General features: G+C 55.2%; 2 non-coding genes and 1 pseudogene across 2 annotated transcripts; all 3 read right to left on the reverse strand.

The window, feature by feature from the left end:
• Positions 1–21159, reverse strand: part of LOC103642710 (hydroxyacylglutathione hydrolase 2, mitochondrial-like) — a 79853-nt pseudogene that overhangs the window by 14566 nt on the left and 44128 nt on the right.
• Positions 3268–3346, reverse strand: LOC111590380 (small nucleolar RNA U83). The gene has a single exon (XR_004853508.1). It is a non-coding gene; the product is annotated as a small nucleolar RNA U83 (small nucleolar RNA).
• LOC111590373 (small nucleolar RNA Z43) lies at positions 3571–3668 on the reverse strand. The gene has a single exon (XR_004853501.1). It is a non-coding gene; the product is annotated as a small nucleolar RNA Z43 (small nucleolar RNA).

Here is a 21159-nt window from a genome sequence, read left to right on the forward strand (position 1 = left end):
GGGGCGTATGTAAAAAAGTCGAGTCTGTCCCTGATCGTCCTCTCGCCCTGTGCAGAGGCTCGGGGGCTGCTCTCGCAAACCCGGCTCCGGCCAAACCGTTGACAGCGTCAACATACTAGCCCGAGAACTTGGAACCCGACTGTGCACCCGGGCTACGGCCAGCTCGCATGAGGGAACGACCAGACCAGCCGAAGCATTATGCGAGGCATTAAGACCTCAGAGGAGTCAAACCACTCCTCCGAGGCCTCGGGGGCTACACTCGGCGGGTGCGCTCGCTCGCACCCACCGGAACAAAACGCAACCGAGAAAGGCTGGTCCCCTTGCAAAAAAGTGCGACAAAAGCCTCCAAGCGAGTGTTAACACTCCCTTCGAGGCTCGGGGGCTACTGTCGGGGACCATAATTAGGGGTACCCTCAAGGCTCCTAATTCTCAGCTAGTAACCCCCATCAGCACAAAGCTGCAAAGGCCTGATGGGTGCGATTAAGTCAGGGATCGGTCCATTCGAGGGACTCGATCACGCCTCGCCCGAGCCTAGCCTCGGGCAAGGGCAGCCGACCCCGGAGGATCTCCGCCTCGCCCGAGGCCCCCCTCCAGCGACGAACATACTTCTGGCTTGCCCGAGGCCCTGTCTTCGCCAAGAAGCAACCCTGACCAAATCGCCGCGCCGACCGACCAAATCGCAGGAGCATTTAATGCAAAGGTGGCCTGACACCTTTATCCTGACGCGCGCCCTTCAGTCGACAAAGCCGAAGTGACCGCAGTCACTTCGCCGCTCCACTGACCGACCTGACAGAAGTACAGCGCCGCCTGCGCCGCACCGACTGCAGTGCCACTTGACAGAGTGAGGCTGACAGGCAATCAGGCCCGACCTCAGGCACCATAGGAAGCTCCGCACTGCCTGACCCAGGGCTCGGACTCGGGCTAAGCCCCGGAAGACAGCGAACTCCGCTCCGCCCGACCCAGGGCTCGGACTTGGGCTAAGCCCCAGAAGACGGCAAACTCCGCTCCGCCCGACCCAGGGCTCGGACTTGGGCTAAGCCCCGGAAGACGGCGAACTCCGCTCCACCCGACCCAGGGCTCGGACTTGGGCTAAGCCCCGGAAGACGGCGAACTCCGCTCCGCCCGACCCAGGGCTCGGACTTGGGCTAAGCCCCGGAAGACGGCGAACTCCGCTCCGCCCGACCCAGGGCTCGGACTTGGGCTCAGCCTCAGAAGACGACGAACTCCGCTTCGCCTGACCCCAGGGCTCGGACTCAGCCCTGGCCTCGGCCGACGATCTCCGCCTCGCCCGACCCAGGGGCTCGGACTCGACCACGACCACAGAAGACAGACTCGACCTCGACCTCGGAGGAGCCTCCACATCGCCTAGCCTAGGGCGCAGACCGACCACGTCGACAGGAGGCGCCATCATTACCCTACCCCAAGTTGACTCGGGCTACGGGGAACAAGACCGGCGTCCCATCTGGCTCGCTCCGCCAGATAGGCAATGATGGCGCCCCGCACGCTCCCTGACGACGGCAGCTCTCCGCCCCCTTACGGAAGCAAGAGGACGTCAGCAAGGACTCGACAACCCCGACAGCTGTCCTTCCGCCAGGCTCCAGCGTTCCTCCGACGGCCACGACATCACACGAACCGGGTGCCAAAACCTCTCCGGCTGCCACGACGGCGTGTACTTAGGGCGCTAGCTCTCCTCCGCTAGACACGTAGCACTCTGCTACACCCCCATTGTACACCTGGATCCTCTCCTTACGCCTATAAAAGGAAGGACCAGGGCCCTCTTACAGAGGGTTGGCCGCGCGGGGAGGAGGACGAGACAGGCGCTCGCGTGAGGCCGCTCGCTCCCTCTCCCGCGTGGACGCTTGTAACCCCCTACTGCAAGCGCACCCGACCTGGGCGCGGGACGAACACGAAGGCCGCGGGATTTCCACCTCTCTCACGCCCATCTCCGGCCACCTCACTTCCCCCTTCGCGCTCGACCTCGCGCCGACCCATCTGGGCTGGGGCACGCGGCGACATTTCACTCGTCGGCCCAGGGACCCCCCGGTCTCGAAACGCCGACAAAATGCAATAACGAATATAAGACGAGTCATAAGAAATTTTCAATCAAACACATGATGTATGCCTAGGAGTTTGCAATACAAGAATTAAATGGTTACCAAACATCCATGTGTCACCCTCCATAAGAGTGATGTTGATGATGGTATTCTATCGTTATCCTTCTCAAAAACAATAAACTAAAATGTATATGATCATCAGAAGACTAAATTATACACACCAACCTTCATCTATATATAATTAACATTAAGTGTTTCAGGTAGGAGGAGCAATTCAGTGTAGAAACAATGAAAAGTAAAGAAAAAAGATTCGCATCAAACATTAGATTTGATAGTATCTGCTTTGTTTTAAACTTCATTTATAGAATTCAATCTTGAAAACTATAAGTATTGTTGAATTGAACAAATACTTTATTGATAAGAATAACACTCATAATAAGTCCATCCTTGGGTATAACACTATTAGCTTCACTATAGCTCATAACAATACACATTTTGATTGCGTCACTATCACGTACTGTATTAGAGTCACTGCACGATAAAGGAAAATAAAGAACAATGAAAATAGCCCAAAGCTACACCTTTACACCATATTTTGCCTTCAATTCCAAGTTTCCACTAGTATGATCGTAGTGATGATGGGTGTTGAGTATATAAATCAAGTTATGATTTCTCTTTTAAAATGCATTTATAATAGGCATAGTAGTAGAAGGATCCACAACTCCAACTGTTCATGTATTGACACCGTGCAAGATATATGCCTAGTTATCTCGAAGGCATGGTACCTACATTAAACTAGGCGGGTAATGTGATTAAATGACATCAAATATCTACAAATAGGGGGTAATTATGTAAAGAGCAACAAATTTGTGGTGACAATTGATAATATAATTCATTAAAAAGGCATATTTTTTGTATCGACTATTCATAAGAATCTCTATTATTTCTTTACGATATCTGATATGATGATTTAGGCTAGGAGCCAAGTTGTTTCATGCTCCAAAGCAAATAAATCACTTCAATCTGAATAATCATGAGCAAACTACCTTTTTTTAGGAAATATATACTTAATATTTACCAAATGTCGAAAATAAATCATGACTTTACTATATGCACTTGTACTCATAACCGGACCTTAGGTGAAGCCATAGACCACCAATAGATCAAAAAACGAACTTGTAACACACAAAGTAACAAGATCCAAATGAAGAGGGGCCTCAGAAGGAAGGCAAAATGGTTCTGTAATCAAAGATATCATACAAAAACATCATCCTTATATTTCATTGTTGGCCCTCAAATGAATCAAAATATACTCGCAGGCCCGAGGAAAATGAAAATATGTGTCAACGGCAAAGCTAGAAGATGTGGTCGACCCCATAGAGAATATTAGGTGGTTTTGCATTGAACATATGCTTGTCTATTTTTGATTTAATCATCAGCCAAAAACATAATAATAAATCAAGCAGCAATGGCTAAGATATGAAAACCATGACAGGGACTGATGCTTGTAGGCTACAGACTCAAAATATGGGTGGTGATATATCAAGATGGTTAGCAAGGGAATCAGATCCTAGTTACGACGAGCAAGACCAATAGATATAATTTTAATTGTCCTCACCCAAAGACGGAGCTCGAACCCCAATGGCCGAACATTGTCCTCAAATCAAAACTTATGAATGAATTGAATAGCCGAACATTCTTCTCCTGTAATAAGAAGATCACATCAAATTGTCGGAGCAGATTCCCAAGAATCATTATAAGGCCATTGACAATCTCATACATCTCGAGCATAATGGCCAAAGAGGAGCATTTGTTGGTAGACACCCATTGAAGCCTAGAGAAGTTCAAAAGGAAAACATATAGGGTAGCAAGCAATGACCCGCAATCTTTTGTTGAGGAGAAAGAGGTTTGCATGTGTCTACTGAGTAGGCTATATGCATAACATGTCTTTGGAGACTTTATGTGTGTTACACTATGCCAAAAATTATAGTACAATCAATGAATAGAAATAATGATATCCACCATAACAACTACTAAACTACAAGGAAACAAGGTTGTACATCCTTATAGGACTAGCACTATTTTCAATGAACACATGTGAAACTGAACTGGCATGGTAATTTCCTAGATACTTCTCACTAAACTTTACTAAATGATGAAATGTGTCCTAGGGTGTCGGGGACCATAATTAGGGGTACCCTCAAGACGCCTAATTCTCAGCTGGTAACCCCCATCAGCATAAAGCTGCAGAGGCCTGATGGGTGCGATTAAGTCAGGGATCAGTCCATACGAGCGACTCGATCACGCCTCGCCCGAGCCTAGCCTCGGGCAAGGGCAGCCGACCCCGAGGGGTTTCCGTCTCGCCCGAGGCCCCCCCTTTTAACGGCGGACACATCTCCGGCTCGCCCGAGGCCTTGCCTTCGCTAAGAAGCAGCCCTGACTAAATCGCCGCGCTGACCGACCGAGTCGCAGGAGCATTTAACGCAAAGGTGGCCTGACACCTTTATCCTGACACGCGCCCTCCGGCAGAGCCGAAGTGACCGCCGTCACTTCGCCGCTCCACTGACTGGTCTGACAGAAGGACAGCGCCGCCTGCGCCACTCCGACTGCAGTGCCACTTGACAGAGTGAGACTGACAGGCAGTCAGGCCTTGCCAAAGGCGCCATAGGAAGCTCCGCCCGACCCAGGGCTCGGACTCGGGCTCAGCCCAGGAAGATGGCGAACTCCGCTCTGCCCGACCCAGGGCTCGGACTCGGGCTCAGCCCCGGAAGACGGCGAACTCCGCTCCGCCCGACCCAGGGCTCGGACTCGGGCTAAAGCCCCGGAAGATGGCGAACTCCGCTCTGCCCGACCCAGGGCTCGGACTCGGGCTAAAGCCCCGGAAGAGACGGCGAACTCCGCTCCGCCCGACCCAGGGCTCGAACTCGGGCTAAAGCCCCGGAAGATGGCGAACTCCGCTCCGCCCGACCCAGGGCTCGGACTCGGGCTAAGGCCCCGGAAGACGGCGAACTCCGCTCCGCCCGACCCAGGGCTCGGACACGGGCTAAGGCCCCGGAAGACGGCGAACTCCGCTCCGCCCGACCCAGGGCTCGGACACGGGCTCGGCCCCAGAAGACGACGAACTCCGCTTCGCCCGACCCCAGGGCTCGGACTCCGCCCTGGCCTCTGCCGAACAACCTCCGCCTCGCCCGACCCAGGAGCTCGGGCTCGGCCTCGGCCATGGAAGACAGACTCGACCTCGGCTTCGGAGGAGCCTCCACGTCGCCCGACCTAGGGCACAGGCCCGCCACGTCAACAGGAAGCACCATCATCACTCTACCCCGAGCCGACTCGGGCCACAGAGAACAAGACCGATGTCCCATCTGGCTAGCTCCGCCAGATAGGCAATGATGGCGCCCCGCTAGCCCTATGATGACGGCGGCTCTCAGCTCCCTTACGGAAGCAGGGGGACGTCAGCAAGGACTCAACCGCTCCGACAGCTGTCCCTCCGCCAGGCTCCATTGCTCCTCCGACAGCCACGACATCACACCAGCAGGGTGCCAAGATCTCTCCGGCTGCCACATTGGCATGTACTTAGGGCGCTAGCTCTCCCCCGCTAGACACGTAGCACTCTGCTACACCCCCATTGTACACCTAGATCCTCTCCTTACGCCTATAAAAGGAAGGACCAGGGCCTTCTTAGAGAAGATTGGCCGCGCGGGGACGAGGTCGGGGCAGGCGCTCTCTTGGGGCCGCTCGCTTCCCTCACCCGCGTGGACGCTTGTAACCCCCTACTGCAAGAGCACCCGACCTGGGCGCGGGACGAACACGAAGGCCGCGGGATTTCCACCTCTCTCACGCCCGTCTCCGGCCACCTCGCTTCCCCCCTTCGCGCTCGCCCACGCGCTCGACCCATCTGGGCTGGGGCACGCGGCACACTCACTCGTCGGCCTTAGGGACCCCCCGGTCTCGAGACGCCGACAGTTGGCGCGCCAGGTAGGGGCCTGCTGCGTGTTGACGAGCAGTTTCCCGTCAAGCTCCAGATGGGCAGTCTCCAACAACCTCTCCAACCCGGGACGGTGCTCCGTTTCGGGAGTCTTGAGTTCATGTCCCTCGACGGCAGCTACGACATGATACTCCTTCCACCGCCGCGCGACGACGACAATGGCGGCCGACAACCCGCCCGCCGGCGGCGGAATCGACGACATCTTCCCCGCATGGTGGAAGAACGACATTCGAGCTCGCCCCGTCCTCTCCCCCGCCAACGGAGGAGGAGGCGGGGCAACCAAGGCCAAGCGGGAGGCCACGCTTCGTCGGCTGTCGAGCGAATCGACGTCCCCAGCGCCCCAACGGGGGGCGCGTCGGGCGTCGACTTCGCGTTTGAGACGAAGGCGAGAGCCGTCCCCCCGTGACACGCCAATCCCGAGCAAGTGGACGACGCCAGCGCGCTCGCGGAGGGCCTGTAGGACGTCGCCCTCGTACCTAAGACGACGGCGCAATCAGTCCCCGACGTGACTATGTCGCTCCTCGTCGACCAAAAGGTACTGACTGATTCCCATCCTACGTCATTTCGACTCGGTCTCAACCCGCCTAGCGACCTCGCTTTGGCGGGCGCTCTCGTTGAGGCGAGTGCAACCCCTCTGGGGTTTCGTATGCGGTCGCCTTGGGACCGATTGACAGACGTCTCGACCTACGGACCCTCTGGGTCCGAGGAAGATGACGATCCCATCATCTGTCGGGATTTCTCTGGGTTTGGCAACCCTAGTGCCATGCGGGACTTTATGACCGCATGTGACTACTGCCTCTCCGACTGTTCCGACGGTAGCCGCAGCCTTGACGACGAGGACTGCGGCCCGAGCCGCGAATGTTTCCACGTCGAGCTAGGGGATCCCTCCAAAGGCAACCACCTCGGCATGCCGGAGGACGGTGATCTCCCTAGGCCGGTGCCTCGCACCGACATCCCGCGAGAGCTAGCTGTGGTCCCCGTTCCGGCGGGGGGTCACGACCCACAGCTCGAGCAAGTTCGCGGGGCGCAGGCCAGGCTCGACGAGGGAGCAGGAGCGCTCGAGTCGATCCGCCGGGACGTCGGGCAGGTATGGGCGGGCCAGCCCCCAGCCGGAGAAATACGTCACCTGCCCCAGGGTTTCCAGCACCGCGTCGCCAACGACGTCAGGGTCAGGCTGCCACCCGCATCCAGCGAGGTCGGTCAGAACCTGGCAGCCGCGGCGATGCTCCTCCGCGCGATGCCGGAGCCATCAACCACCGAGGGTCGGTGAATCCAGGGAGAGCTCAAGAATCTTCTGGAAGGCGCTGCGGCCTGACGGGCCGAGAGCTCTGCCTCCCGAAGGCAGGGATACCCCTCGGAACCTCATGCCGCGACTTCCCGATTCATGCGGGAAGCCTCGGTCTACACCGGGCGCACGCGCAACACCGCGCCTGCGGCCCCGGGCCACCTCGGCAACGAGCACCATCGTCGCGACCGTCGGGCTCACCTCGACGAAAGGGTGCGCCGAGGCTACCACCCCAGGCGTGGGGGACGCTACGACAGCGAGGAGGATCGGAGTCCCTCGCCCGAACCACCCGGTCCGCAGGCCTTCAGTCGGGCCATCCGACGGGCGTCGTTCCCGGCCCGGTTCCGACCCCCGACTACTATCACGAAGTACTCGGGGGAAACGAGACCGGAACTGTGGCTCGCAGACTACCGCCTGGCCTGCCAACTGGGTGGAACGGACGACGACAACCTCATCATCCGCAACCTCCCCCTGTTCCTCTCCGACACTGCTCGCGCCTGGTTGGAGCACCTGCCACCGGGGCAGATCTCCAACTGGGATGATTTGGTCCAAGCCTTCGCCGGCAATTTCCAGGGCACGTACGTGCGCCCCGGGAATTCCTGGGACCTCCGAAGCTGCCGGCAACAGCCAGGAGAGTCTCTTCGGGACTACATCCGGCGATTCTCGAAGCAGTGCACCGAGCTGCCCAACATCACCGACTCAGATGTCATCGGCGCGTTCCTTGCCGGCACCACCTGCCGCGACCTGGTGAGCAAGTTGGGTCGCAAGACCCCCACCAGGGCGAGCGAGCTGATGGACATCGCCACCAAGTTCGCCTCTGGCCAGGAGGCGGTCGAGGCCATCTTCCGAAAGGACAAGCAGCCCTAGGGCCGCCCGTCGGAAGAGGCCCCCGAGGCGTCTACTCCGCGCGGCGCCAAAAAGAAAGGCAAGAAGAAGTCGCAAGCGAAACGCGACGCCGCCGAGCGGACCTTGTCGCCGCCGCCGAGTACAAGAATTCTCGGAAGCCCCCCGGAGGTGCTAACCTCTTCGACAAGATGGTCAAGGAGCCGTGCCCCTACCATCAGGGGCCCGTCAAGCACACCCTCGAGGAGTGCGTCATGCTTCGGCGCCACTTCCACAAGGCCGGGCCACCCGCAGAGGGTGGCAGGGCCCGCGACGACGACAAAAGGGAAGACCACCAAGCAGGAGAGTTCCTTGAGGTCCGCGACTGCTTCATGATCTACGGAGGGCATGCGGCGAATGCCTCAGCTCGGCATCGCAAGCAAGAGCGCCGGGAGGTCTGCTCAGTGAAGGTGGCGGCGCCAGTCTACCTGGACTGGTCCGACAAGCCCATCACCTTCGACCAAGCTGACCACCCTGACCACGCGCCGAGCCCGGGGAAATACCCGCTCGTCGTCGACCCCATCGTCGGCGACGTCAGGCTCACCAAGGTCCTGATGGATGGGGGCAGCTGCCTCAACATCATCTACACCGAGACCCTCAGGCCCCTGCGCGTCGATCTGTCCTCCGTCCGAGCAGGCGCTGCGCCCTTCCACGGGATCATTCCTGGGAAGCGCGTCCAGCCCCTCGGACAGCTCGACCTTCCCGTCTGCTTCGGAACGCCCTCCAACTTCCGAAGGGAGATTTTGACGTTCGAGGTGGTCGGGTTCCGAGGAACCTACCTCGCGGTGCTGGGGAGGCCATGCTACGCGAAGTTCATGGCCGTCCCCAACTACACCTACCTGAAGTTCAAGATGTCGGGCCCCAACGGGGTCATCACCGTCGGCCCCACGTACAAACACGCGTTCGAATGCGACGTGGAGTGCGTGGAGTACGCCGAGGCCCTCGCCGAGTCCGAGACCCTCATTGCCGACCTGGAGAACCTCTCCAAAGAGGTGCCGGACGTGAAGCGACATGCCGGCAACTTCGAGCCAGCGGAGACGGTTAAGGTCGTCCCCCTCGACCCTGGTGGCGACACCTCTAAGCAGATCCGGATCGGTTCCGAGCTCGACCCCAAGTAAGAAGCAGTGCTCGGCAACTTTCTCCGTGCGAACGCCGACGTTTTCGCGAGGAGTCCCTCGGGCATGCCCGGCTTACGGAGGGATGTTGCCGAGCACTCGCCGGATATTCGGGCAGGAGCCCGACCCGTCAAATGGCCTCTGCGCGGATGACACCCGGGGGCTGCGCACACCCCCGGGAAAGGCCGCTTGTCATCGTCGACGTTCTGGAGCCCGGAACGCACAAGTTGGCCGGCGGTCAAGGCGAGGTCTACAGCAACGCTCGGAACGTCCGACAGCTACGTCGCTTCTACCTTTAAGACGTTTTCAAGCTGTTCGTACACCTCGCTCCCGCGCAAGTCTCAGTCATCAAGGAAGGGCCGGCCTCGCCTCGGCAGAGCCCGACCCTCCCTCGGGGGCTAAAAAGGGGGAACCTCCCTGCGTCAAGACTGGGTGTACCTCTCCGCGTCCAAAATTTTCGATCAAAAAAGGCTTTTTGCGTTCTCCCGGCTATATCAGAAGCAGGGCCCCAAGGAGCAAACGTGGGTGCATGTAAGTGGCAAGGCCGACTGGGCCGAGGGATTCCTATACCTCCGGGTTAAGGACACCATCACTCGTCACCCGCCACGAAGAATGACCCCTGCTCGGGAAGCCACCCTGTTATTGACGAACAAAGTCGGACACGCAAAATAAAAGGAAGAGTACGACTTCATGCAATAGAAGCAAAGTGTTCAGGCCTCGGCGGCCACAGGAGGACGCGCGCACATCCAACAGAAACTGGTCCAACAAGAGTTAGGCGTCGCCTTGGGAAGGAGCCGCGCCTTCAGCTCCGTCTCCGCCTTCGGCGAGGTCCATCTCGGCTTCCGGCGATGGCGCAGGGGGGAGGATTTCCGCCTCAAAGGTGGTCGCCAGCACTGCGCTCGGACCCGCGGCGACCGCGTCGAGTCGCTGGATTTCCGCTAGGGCAGCTTCGTCTTCGTCAGGAAGACAATACCCCTCGCTAACCCGCTCCAGGTCCACAACGTAGTGGGAAGCGAGCACGGCGAAGGCCCGCCTGACGCCGTGGTGTAGCGCCTCGCGGAGCCTGCCGCGCGCGTGATCGCCCAAGGCTTGAAGGCGGCTTTGAGGGGAGCTTCCTGAGGGGACGTCGCCGGAGCCAAGGACCCGATAAACGTCCGAGATGGCTTCGGACATGGCCGTGAAGTCGGCTTCCCTCTGCTCGGCCGCCCCGGCAAGCGCCTCGGCAAGCGCCTTGGCGGACTCCTCGAGGGCGGACTCGAGCTCTGCGAACAACCAGAAGAAAAACCTCAAACACAAGCAGAGGAAACAAACAAGAGCAAGAACCAAGGATGGTCAAGGCTTACCCCCGGCCCGGGCGCGCTGCTCCGAGGTCGCGGCCTGGGCCGCGGCTAAGTCGGCCGCGAGGGCGTCAGCCCGGCTTTCGGCCTCGGCAGCCCGGCCCCGAGATCGGTCCCGCTCCTCGACGACCTGGACGAGCTCCGACCGCTGCCGTTGCACCTCTGCGCGCGCCGTGGTCGCCTCCGTGCGCGCCGCTGCCGCCTCGGCTCTCAGGTCAGCACAGAGCAACTGGAGGTCCGCTACCTCGGCACCCTGCTGGGAAAGGCGCGCAGTGGCCCTGGCAAGCGAGGTCCTCAGGGACCGCAGCGAGCCCCAGACATCGACTTCGCGGCAGATGAACGACGACTTGGCGGCGCTCCGACCCGACAGATCCTGAGGGAAGGAAGCAGGGCGTCACGAAAAAAGCCTCGGTCACAGAAGAAAAACAAAGGTATGCCTGAAACCGTTACCTGGAGGAGTTTGGGGACGTCCCCGCAGAAAACCTCCAGCAACGACCGGAGCGACCCCACCGTTGCTTCGGCACGCTCGCGGAGCTCGTCCCAGGACTGGTCCTCCCGTTCATCATCGAGAACGAAGACGGGGTCCGAGGCCTCACGGGTCCGGAACCGGAGCAACTAGCGCCGGACCTCGGGGCTCCGCCGCACGGCGACGAGGCCGTCGCCCGGCAGGACGAATCGAGCCTCCCCACCCGCCTCTTCCGAGGCACCAGGAGCCGACACATCAACCGACTCGGCGTCGACAGCCACCGGACGCTCCTCAACCGGGACGGCGGCGACTTCGGTAGCGACAGGCGCCGGCATGGCCGGCACCACCGGTGGGCTCAGGACCACGTCGGCGTCAGCCGCCTCTCCTATCGCAATGGCCGCCTCGGCAGAGGAGCCGGCCTCGGGAACCTGCTCCACGGCGACCGGCGCCGTCTGAGCCCCCTGAGGTGGAACGCCGTGCGAGAGGGTCGGTTGAATGGAAAGGCCCGAAGCGGCGCTGGCCGCACAAGCCGGCGTCTTCTTAAGTGCCTTCCGGGGTGCCAGGTCGGTTAGCCCATGGCTTCGCTTGCTGAGGAGAAAAGAAAAATCACGGCCGAGACCTATGAATGGGAAGCCAAGACGAAGACATTCCGAGGTACTTACCCACTTCGGGCCATGATCCACCGCGCCTGGGGGGAGGTTTCTTGGATCCCGGCTCCCGAAACAGCCGCCGAGGTCCGCTTCGCCGGCAACTTCGGCGCCACCTTTGCTTTGGACGCCCGGGGAGCAGATGGCCCGGGCACGGTCGCGATGACTCGAAGGTCACCCCCATGCGCTGCCGGTACGAGCGGCGGCCCCTGGGGAGCAGACGCCCTGACCTGGCCCTCCGCAGCCACCTCAGCTCCTCCAGCCGAGGGGTCAGGTGACCTCTCGGGTCGTCCCCGTGCCTCGGGCCGGGACCCCGACGCCCCAACTCCGGGGACTGACGGTGTCGGCCCGCTCGGGGGCTGGCTCGACGGCTCCTGGCCACACCCCAAGCCGGGGCTGAGGCCGAGACGGGCGGCCATGTCGTCCTCCTCCTCATCATCGTCGTCATCATCGTCGTCGGGTGTCTCCGGCGACGGCTCCCTTGGGAGTCCTTCCCTCTCCTGCTGGCGACGGCGCTTCTCCAAGGCGTCCCGAGCCCGCCTCCGCTCGCGGGCCCGGGCCTTCTCCGCGTCCTTCTTCTTCTTCTTCTCCTCCGCGGCGACCCGCCGCGCTGCTCGGTCCACCGCGTCCTCCGGGACCCGTGGCAGGGAGGGCTTGTGCCACCCCACCTCCTAAAGAAGGGGGGAAAGAAACCCAATCGTAAGAGCCAGGAGCAACCCGATGTATGAAGAAGGAAGGAGCGAACACTCACCAGAGTTACGCACCCCTGGTCGGGGCGCATCCGAAGCTGGGAGAAGGCGTGGGAGTCCGGCTTCCCCATCGCAGCCGACACCCGCCATTGGAGGGCGTCGAAGGGAAGAGGATCAGGGGACATCCGCGAGCCCTCCCAGTCGGCCTCCGGGGTCATCTCCCAAAGCGACAGCCGCCGCTCCGCCAAGGGAAGCACCCTCCGACGGTGGATGGCGGCAATCACTCCCGCAGCGGTGAGTCCCCCTTCCCGCAACGCCTCTAGGGCCTGGAGGAGTGGCTCGAGGTTCTTCTGCCTCTCGTGCGGGGTCCCGTGGCGCCAGGCGTCGGTGGCAGCGGAGATTACTCGCTGGGAGAACGGCGGGAGCAACTCGCCGTCGTTCCGGAGGTAGAACCACCGGCGCTGCCACCCCTTGTTCGAGGACGCAAGGATGGCAGGAATATACAGCGACGCCCGCGACTGCCTCAGCAGAAGGGTACAGCCGCCGGCCCGCACCGCTGCACGGACTTTCCTCTCCCCCGTCGGCGAGGCGAAAAGCTCCGCGCAAAAGAAATGGGTCCACAAATCCCAATGGGGGGCGATCCCCAAGTACCCCTCACACACCGCAACGAAGATGGCGGCCTGCGAGATGGAGTTGGGGGTGAGGTTATGCAACTCCACCCCATAGTGGTACAGGATCGCCCGCATGAAGCGGCCCGCCGGCACGCCGAATCCCCGCTCGTGGAAGGAGACAAAGCTCACGATGTACCCCGGCGGTGGGGACGGAGCGGCTTCACCCGCGGGAGGAATCCATTCCGGTCGCTGCTTATCGGTGAGGGGACGGAGCAAACCCTCGCCGACCAAATCTTCTAGGTCGCTCGCCGTCACCGTGGAAAGGGGCCATGGATCACACGGCGGAATGATGGTCACCCGCTCAGCCATCACCAAGCTAAAGGGGATGGCGGCGCGAAGGGCAGGAAGGGCGGTTCTCTCTTCTCTAGCTAGATCTCTCGGGTTGCGAAAACCTAAGGGGCAGGCAGGAAGCGGAGCAAAGAACCGTCACCGGACCCTCTCCGGGGTATATAAAAACCAAGGCGAAGACGGTTCCAACGTTCCGCCCGGACCGGACGCGGGATTCAAAAACGCGAAGCGAAACGGCCGCTCCTCGAACGGCTCGCGCACGCGCAACGGCAGCCCCGCCGACTACTCGCCCCGTCGCATTAACTCCACGACTGGACAGGCGGCACTTCTGGCAGGAGCAACGGGCGACGCTTCGCCTTCGCCGAAACAACCGCGCCAAAAAAGGTACGCCGCGTCGTTCGGTTTCGTATCCTTTTCCCTTTTTCCTCTTTTCTCTATCTCTTGCAACAGGGACCGGGAAAGGGGGATACCCCGAAAGGGATCCTTCCCCGTGAAGGAACCAGGCTCCGAGCCTCCTTACTGATCAGAGGTTCGAAGGCTGGCCCCCCGAAGGGTTCAACAGCCGCCTCAGATCGCGTGGGCCCTACACCCACTACTGGTTAGAGGTTCGAAGGCCGGCCCCCCGAAGGGTTCCACGGCTACCTCAGGCTACTCGGGCTCCGCGCCCATTACTGATCAGGGGTTCGAAGGCTGGCCCCCGAAGGGTTCACAGTCGCCTCAGACGCCGAGCGAGGGATGACCAGGGGTACGTTCGATACATAACCAAGGCTCGGGTTGCGCTCCCGAGGTACCTGAGAGCACCTAGAGGGGGGGTGAATAGGTGATCCTGTAATACTTCAAAATCTTAAGCCACAAAACTTGATTAACGGTTAGCACAGTAATTCGCCAAGTGGCTAAAGAAGGATCTCAACACAACACAATAACCAAGAGATATCAATCACAGAGATGGCACGGTGGTTATCCCGTGGTTCGGCCAAGACCAACGCTTGCCTACTCCACGTTGTGGCGTCCCAACGGACGAGGGTTGCAATCAACCCCTCTCAAGCGGTCCAAAGACCAACTTGAATACCACAGTGTTGCTTTGCTTTTCTTAATCCCACTTGCGAGGAATCTCCACAGCTTGGAGCCTCTCGCCCTTACAAAAGATGTTCACAAAGAATCACGGAGCAAGGGAGGGATTAACAACTCACACACGACACAAAGATCACAGCGAACACGCACACACAAAACCCAGACTTGAGCTCAAGAGACTAGCACACTAGAACGGAGCTCAAATCACTAGAATGTCGAACAAGTGCGCAAGAATGAAGTGTGAGTGATCAATAATGCTCAAGGGATGCTTGGTGTTTCCTCCATGCGCCTAGGGGTCCCTTTTATAGCCCCAAGGCAGCTAGGAGCCGTTGAGCACAAATCTGGAAAGCCATTCTTGCCTTCTGTCATCGGGTGCACCGGACAGTCCGGTGCACACCGGACACTGTCCGGTGCCCGATTTCCTTCCTAAAATGGTGCGGCCGACCGTTGTAGATCTGGGAGCCGTTGGCGCACCGGACATGTCCGGTGCACACCGGACAGTCCGGTGCCCCCTCCCGACCGTTGGCCCGGCCACGTGTCGCGCGCAGATTCCGCGGCCGACCGTTGGCCCGGCCGACCGTTGGCTCACCTGACAGTCCGGTGCACACCGGACAGTCCGGTGAATTTTAGCCGTACGCCGTCGGCGAATTCCCGAGAGCGGCCACTTCACGCCGAGTCAGCCTGGCGCACCGGACACTGTCCGGTGCACCACCGGACAGTCCGGTGTGCCAGACTGAGCTGAGTCTTGGCTGTACACAGCCAAGCCTTTTTCACCTCTTTTCTTTTCTTCTTCTTTCTGTTTCTAACACTTAGACAAGTATATTAGTACACAAAACCAATGTACTAAGGCTTAGAAACATACCTTTACTCTTGATTTGCACTTTGTCCATCCATGAGCATGTTGGGGACTTGTTCTCAAATGCTATGAGTTAAGAACAAGGCAACATAGAAAATGTTAATCGTTAAAGCCCTTCATCCTTCGAAGCATTATTTCCTTTAGGATATAATGGTTTCTGGACGAAGGTAATAAATGATGTATTTCCATAAATTCATCATACAGTGACGAAGGATGAAATGTAAGGAATATAAAAGACAACATAAACAATTATCTATTATTATTAGGAATATCATTGAATTACAAATATACCTTCAATTGGAAGGTGATGGTAGTACAAACGTGACGCAAAAAGCGAATGCCAAGTCAGCGTGAACAGTACGGGAGTACTGTTCACCTATTTATAGGCGCGGGACACAACCCATACAAAATTACATTCATGCCCTTTACAGTTGATAATAATTCTATAGTAATCTGTCGAGGTCTAAATAGCCTTTTCATCTTTAAGTCGGTTTCACTTTCTGCTGTCGCGCCGAAGCTTTCCTGCTCACACCTTCGGCGCTGTATCAACCTTCGTATTATTCTGGTCTACTGTGGTGCCGACTTGAGTCCGAAGATACCTGTTCACACATTATACTCCAGAAATACTGTTAAATCCTGTTTTTGAGGACCTTCGGATGCCGAAGGTCCCCAACAGTAGCCCCTCGCAATATTAATTTGTTTAAAATAATAAATTTAGATTGCGACATGGACGAAGGCTTTACGCCGAAGGTCCGAAAAAACACCTTCCCTTTGCTAGAATAGCAACATTCACTGACAAGCGGGGTCTTTCAATTTTCAACGCACTTGGCGTATAAATACGGTCATACCGCAAACTCATTTGACACGCTCTCTGGCCAACTGCTCCCGCTCACTCGATTTTTAGCTCTTGTGCACTAAGATTTGTTAAGCCTTTAGTTTTGAAGCTTCGGCTTTGAAAATAGTTTTTAGTGTCTCCGAAGATGTCTGAGGATAAGAAGACTGCTGCTGAGATGAAGCTGAGCCTGGACGAAGAGAAAAACTTGGGGTTTCTTATAGCGATGTCAAAGACCAATACAGAAAAAATCACTAAGGAGATTCTGGAAGGTTTGTCTGAAGATACTGGTGACAGTGACAGCTATGATGTGGACAGTGGTGGTGAAGACTCCGAAGATCGTCCCTGGCGACCAAGCCATTCAGTTTATGGTAAATCAACTATCAAAGAGAATCATCTTGTCAACATGAGAGGAAGGTATTTCCGGGATTTATCCATTGTGAGGGCCGACAAAGGGGAAAAAACGTGCCCACACCCTGAAGAGAATGAAGTCGTAGTGTACCGAAGCTTTTTGAAAGCTGGACTGCGATTTCCCTTGAGCAGCTTCGTCGTGGAGGTATTGAAAATCTTCGAAGTCTATCTTCACCAACTTACCCCCGAAGCAATCATAAGGCTGAATATCTTTGTGTGGGCCGTGAGAAGCCAAGGTCTGAAGCCTGATGCAAAAAGCTTCTGCAATATACACGAATTATCATACGAAACAAAACCTTGGGGTAAGGAACAGTATCACAATAATTTTGGCTGCTATAGTTTCGTTTCTCGGTCCGGGTCAAGCTGTCCCGTGCCAACCTTTCGGAAGAGATGGCCCGGCGACTGGATGACAGAATGGTTTTATGTGAAGAATGATCTGACAATACGAGAAGATATCAAAGGTATAATTATGCGCCCTATCTGGCAAAGCTTCGGCCTTCGGAGGCCGAAGGTTGAAATGAATGAAGCTGCCGAAGAATGCCAGAGGGCCTTCGGCGCAGTCTGCTCTTTCATTGGAACGAGAGACTTAGTACAAGAGCATATTGCCTTCAGGGTATGGCCGCTTGCGGAGAAATGGAAAATGCCACAAGAAACCGTAAAAGAGGCCGACGAAGGTGGACTTATCAGGTTGAAGTACACTTTTAAATTTGGAGATAAATTTGTTGAGCCAGATGATGACTGGTTAAAAAGTATTGAAAATTTAAGTGATGAACTGCTTGGGGCTTATTCGAAGGCCGAAGACACTACAATGTCAGCAGCCTTCGGAGGCCGAAAGAAGAAGAGGCTGAATCGGGTATTTGATGCAATCGGGTTTGTCTACCCTGACTATTGCTATCCCATTCGAAGGCAGAAAAGAAAAAACACAACCTCTGCAAAAGAAGAAGCTGCAACTGCTCCTAGCGAGCCAGAACCGAAAAGAAAGAAGATAAAGGTCCTTACACATCGGCCGCGCTATATTGAACCACCTTCGGTGCCTGAGTTTACCGGAGAAACTACTTCGGCCACCGAAGCTGAAAAACCAGCCGAGCCAACCTTGCTGCCAGAAGTCGCAGAAACGGCCGAAGTGCCAACAAAGATAGAATTGGAGCAATCAAAGATTTTATTATCAGAAACGAAAGAGAAGGCCGAAGCGCCGTCCACAGAAAAAATGGAAGAGGTAAAAGAAGCAACTGAGGGATCCAAAACATCAGAAGTTTTGAGTCCTGCAGCAAACATTGAGACAGTAAAAAATCAAAAAGTGCCAGCAGTGACTCCAAAAAGAAAGAGAATGGCTAACGTGCTAGATGTACTGGAAACGATCAAATCTTCAAGCACACCTCCGAAGAGGGCTGCTGTCACTCCTGAAACAACAACTGAAATTTCTGATTCTAAAGCTCCAGGGCAAGAGACTGAAACCGAAGCTGGGCCCTCAGAGCCTGCAAGGATAAAATCCTTGGAAAGTGAGGCAGAAAAAATAACAAAGCCAACTTTTGTTGAAGAAACCGGTGTCATTGCCCCCGAAGCATCCCCCAAAGTTCGTGATTATATTGTTCGTCATGCTTCGGGGAAAAAATTATCAGAAAAAGAAGAGCAAGAGGCGCAGCACTACGCCCAAAAACTGAAATATCCAAAGGGGGCGTTAATATTCAATGGCAGTGGAGAAGAAGACTTCTTGTATTGTCTCCCTGACAGCAAGGAAATTTCTGTCTGTCGGGAGATGAGCAGAAGCTTCGGATTCCCAACTTTAGAAGATGGGCTTTCGGTGCTGTCGAAGAATGATCTGGCCGACAACCTAGCTTACAATAGCTTAAAGGTGCGACAAATGAAATCCTTGTATTTTTTGTTGATTCCAACATTTTTCGTTTGTTTAAACCTATTGACGTAGACATATTTCTCTTTGCAGGGCCTGATACTTAGCAATGCCCTCAGGGCACAGAAAGATGCTGAAGACGAAGGGTGTTCTATAGCCCTGAGCAACCTTCGTTCCGAAGTTATTGAACTGAGGAACGAAGGTCTCGAAAAAGATAAAATTTTGCACTCATTGATAAATAAAATAAAGGAGGACGAAGCTGCTTTCAAAGGTCAAGCTGAAACTCAGAAGCGGGAAATTGAAGATCTTCGGAAACAACTGGCCAGAGCCAAGGAAGAACGCATACTTGAAGAAACAAAGCGAGAACTCAGCGACCAATGGGCCGATCACCTAGAAATAACTGTTGAAGAGCTTCGTTCGTCCAGAAAGAGATGCTATAACAAATCTATAGAGTGTGTTAAGAAGTTAAAAGCTAGCTTCGCCAAGGTTGGCGCCTTCTCAAGCGAAGAAAACTTTACGAGAGGCAATCCCGAAGGTCCCATCGAATGGATCAACCACGAAGCTGAGGCCTTCGAAGAAATTTTAAATAGCCGAGGAGATATATGTGCCTTCTTTGGTGCCAGAGGGATTGCCACCATCTTAGAGAAGAAGGGCTGCGAACATGTAAAAATTTTAGCACAGTCCGAAGCTGCTTTGTCCTTTGAAGATGCAAGAGATCCTTCGGCCGAAGCTAGTATAATTGGTGGAAAGTTTTTTACCGATATCTGGGATAATGGTGGCCGAGAAATGGCCGGAGAGATTATTCGAAGAAGTGAAAAGGGCATTCACGATGCTAGATAAGTAGCTGAGGCTGCTGAAAAGAGCGCAGAGACCGAAGGTCAATTAGGTATTAACTAATAGTTTTTATTGTGCTGTAATCTTTAGGCTTTAAGGTTTGTTTGCGATTTGTAATAGCAATGTAGCCGTATCCTGTCTTACTTCAGATTCTGCTAAAACGTCTTCGGGCCCTCAGCCGAAAGGAGACGACGAAATTAAAAAGATGGCTGAAGATATTATGGACGAAGTCGTCAATCGGCTCCTGAACGAGGCTGCAGAAGTCGTTTTGAGAGAAGATTAAATATTTTTGTGAAAACTTCTGAAATGTAATATACTGTAACATTTTGTAACCCCAAATGTAATATACCTATTTTTGTTAGTCAATTCTTTATGATGCATGAAACTTTACACGTACCGCTTTTGAGTCTTTGACGAAAAAACACCTTCCCTTCTTTTCATGCTTCGTGAAGAAAAATTTATCTTTGTCACAACAATATCCAATGTTCTGATGAATAATATCCAGGCTTCGTGAAAATTTTTTCCGAAGCTACACTTCCGAAGATCAATAATGTATCTTTTTGTGACTATGATTTCTCCCTTTTTTGGAAGCGTTCTTCTGTAGATTGATAATGTGTCCACCTCTTGTGCCATGTGCAAAATGATGTATGATGCTTATGCTATGCGAAATGATGCGATGATGTTATGTTATGAGCGATGATGTTTATTCCAAAGATACATACGCATCCCTGCAATAAAACACAATCTTTTATAAGCCTCCCTTAGGAGCTTCTTCGCCTTTTACTTCAGCGGAATCATCGTTTATTTTTCGCTGTAAGCCTCCCTTAGGAGCTTCTTCGCCTTTTACTTTCAGCGGTATTCGCGTTGACTTTTCGCACTTCGCCTTTTACTTAGGCGGTATCAGCGTTGACTTTTCGCTGTATGCTCTGCATTCCCTTTGGAACGACTTTGGAGCAGAAAACTTACACTGCGCTCCCTTTGGAACGACTTTTTTGTGACTTCGGCAAACTTACTCTGCGTTCCTTAGAACGACTTTTTGTTGCTTCGAAGAATTTGCGTTAGTTCGAAGGTCCTCTTTGTTATCACAAGTCTTTAATCTTTAATCAATATGAGCCTGTGAAGAAAATATATTTTCCTTGTAGAAATCAACGAAACTAATTACATGAAACCTAAACAATGTCCTTTATTACAGGAAATAAAACTGAATGAAAAAGATTGCTATTAAGGTAGGATATTTGTCAATAGATGTGCTTTGATTCTGGCACAGTGCTATTGACTGTACGAGCTTCGGACTGCTCCCTGAAGTCCCTCTGGTGTGGAGCATACTGGCTCCCTTCTGGCTGCTGGCCTTGTTGCAACGGAGGTGGAGGCGGAGGCTGTTGCCAAGAAGCTTGAGGCTGGCTCGCCGAAGCAACAGAAACTGCAGGATGATTGCCCACATATTCTGGAATGTAGGGCGAATGATACGAAGCTGTATGCATGACCTGCTTCGGCTGAGCTTGTTGTGCTGCTGCTTCAGCTATTTCCTTTTGCTTCTGAATAGTAACATGGCACATCCTGGTAGTATGGCCTTTGTTCTCACCGCAGAATAAGCAAAAGATTCTTCTCGGTTGATCGCCAAATCTTCCTCCAAAGCCCCTGGCGCCTCTGCCTCTTGGAGCTGGTGGTCTGAAGGAGCTTTGCTGTTGCCCCGAAGCCTGTGAGGAACATTGTGGCCTTTGCTGTTGGCTTCCTCTATCATCATTTTGTGTAGAGTTATGAATTGATCTCACATGCCTCGGGTAGAACCTCCCTCCGAAGCCCCTGGTTATTTCAGAGAACCTGAAAGCCTCCTCCCTTCTTTGGCGAAAATCATTATCGGCCCGAATGTACTCGTCCATCTTCTGG

The sequence above is a fragment of the Zea mays genome, chromosome 10, assembly GCF_902167145.1.
Source record: "Zea mays cultivar B73 chromosome 10, Zm-B73-REFERENCE-NAM-5.0, whole genome shotgun sequence".
Classification (NCBI taxonomy): domain Eukaryota; kingdom Viridiplantae; phylum Streptophyta; class Magnoliopsida; order Poales; family Poaceae; genus Zea; species Zea mays.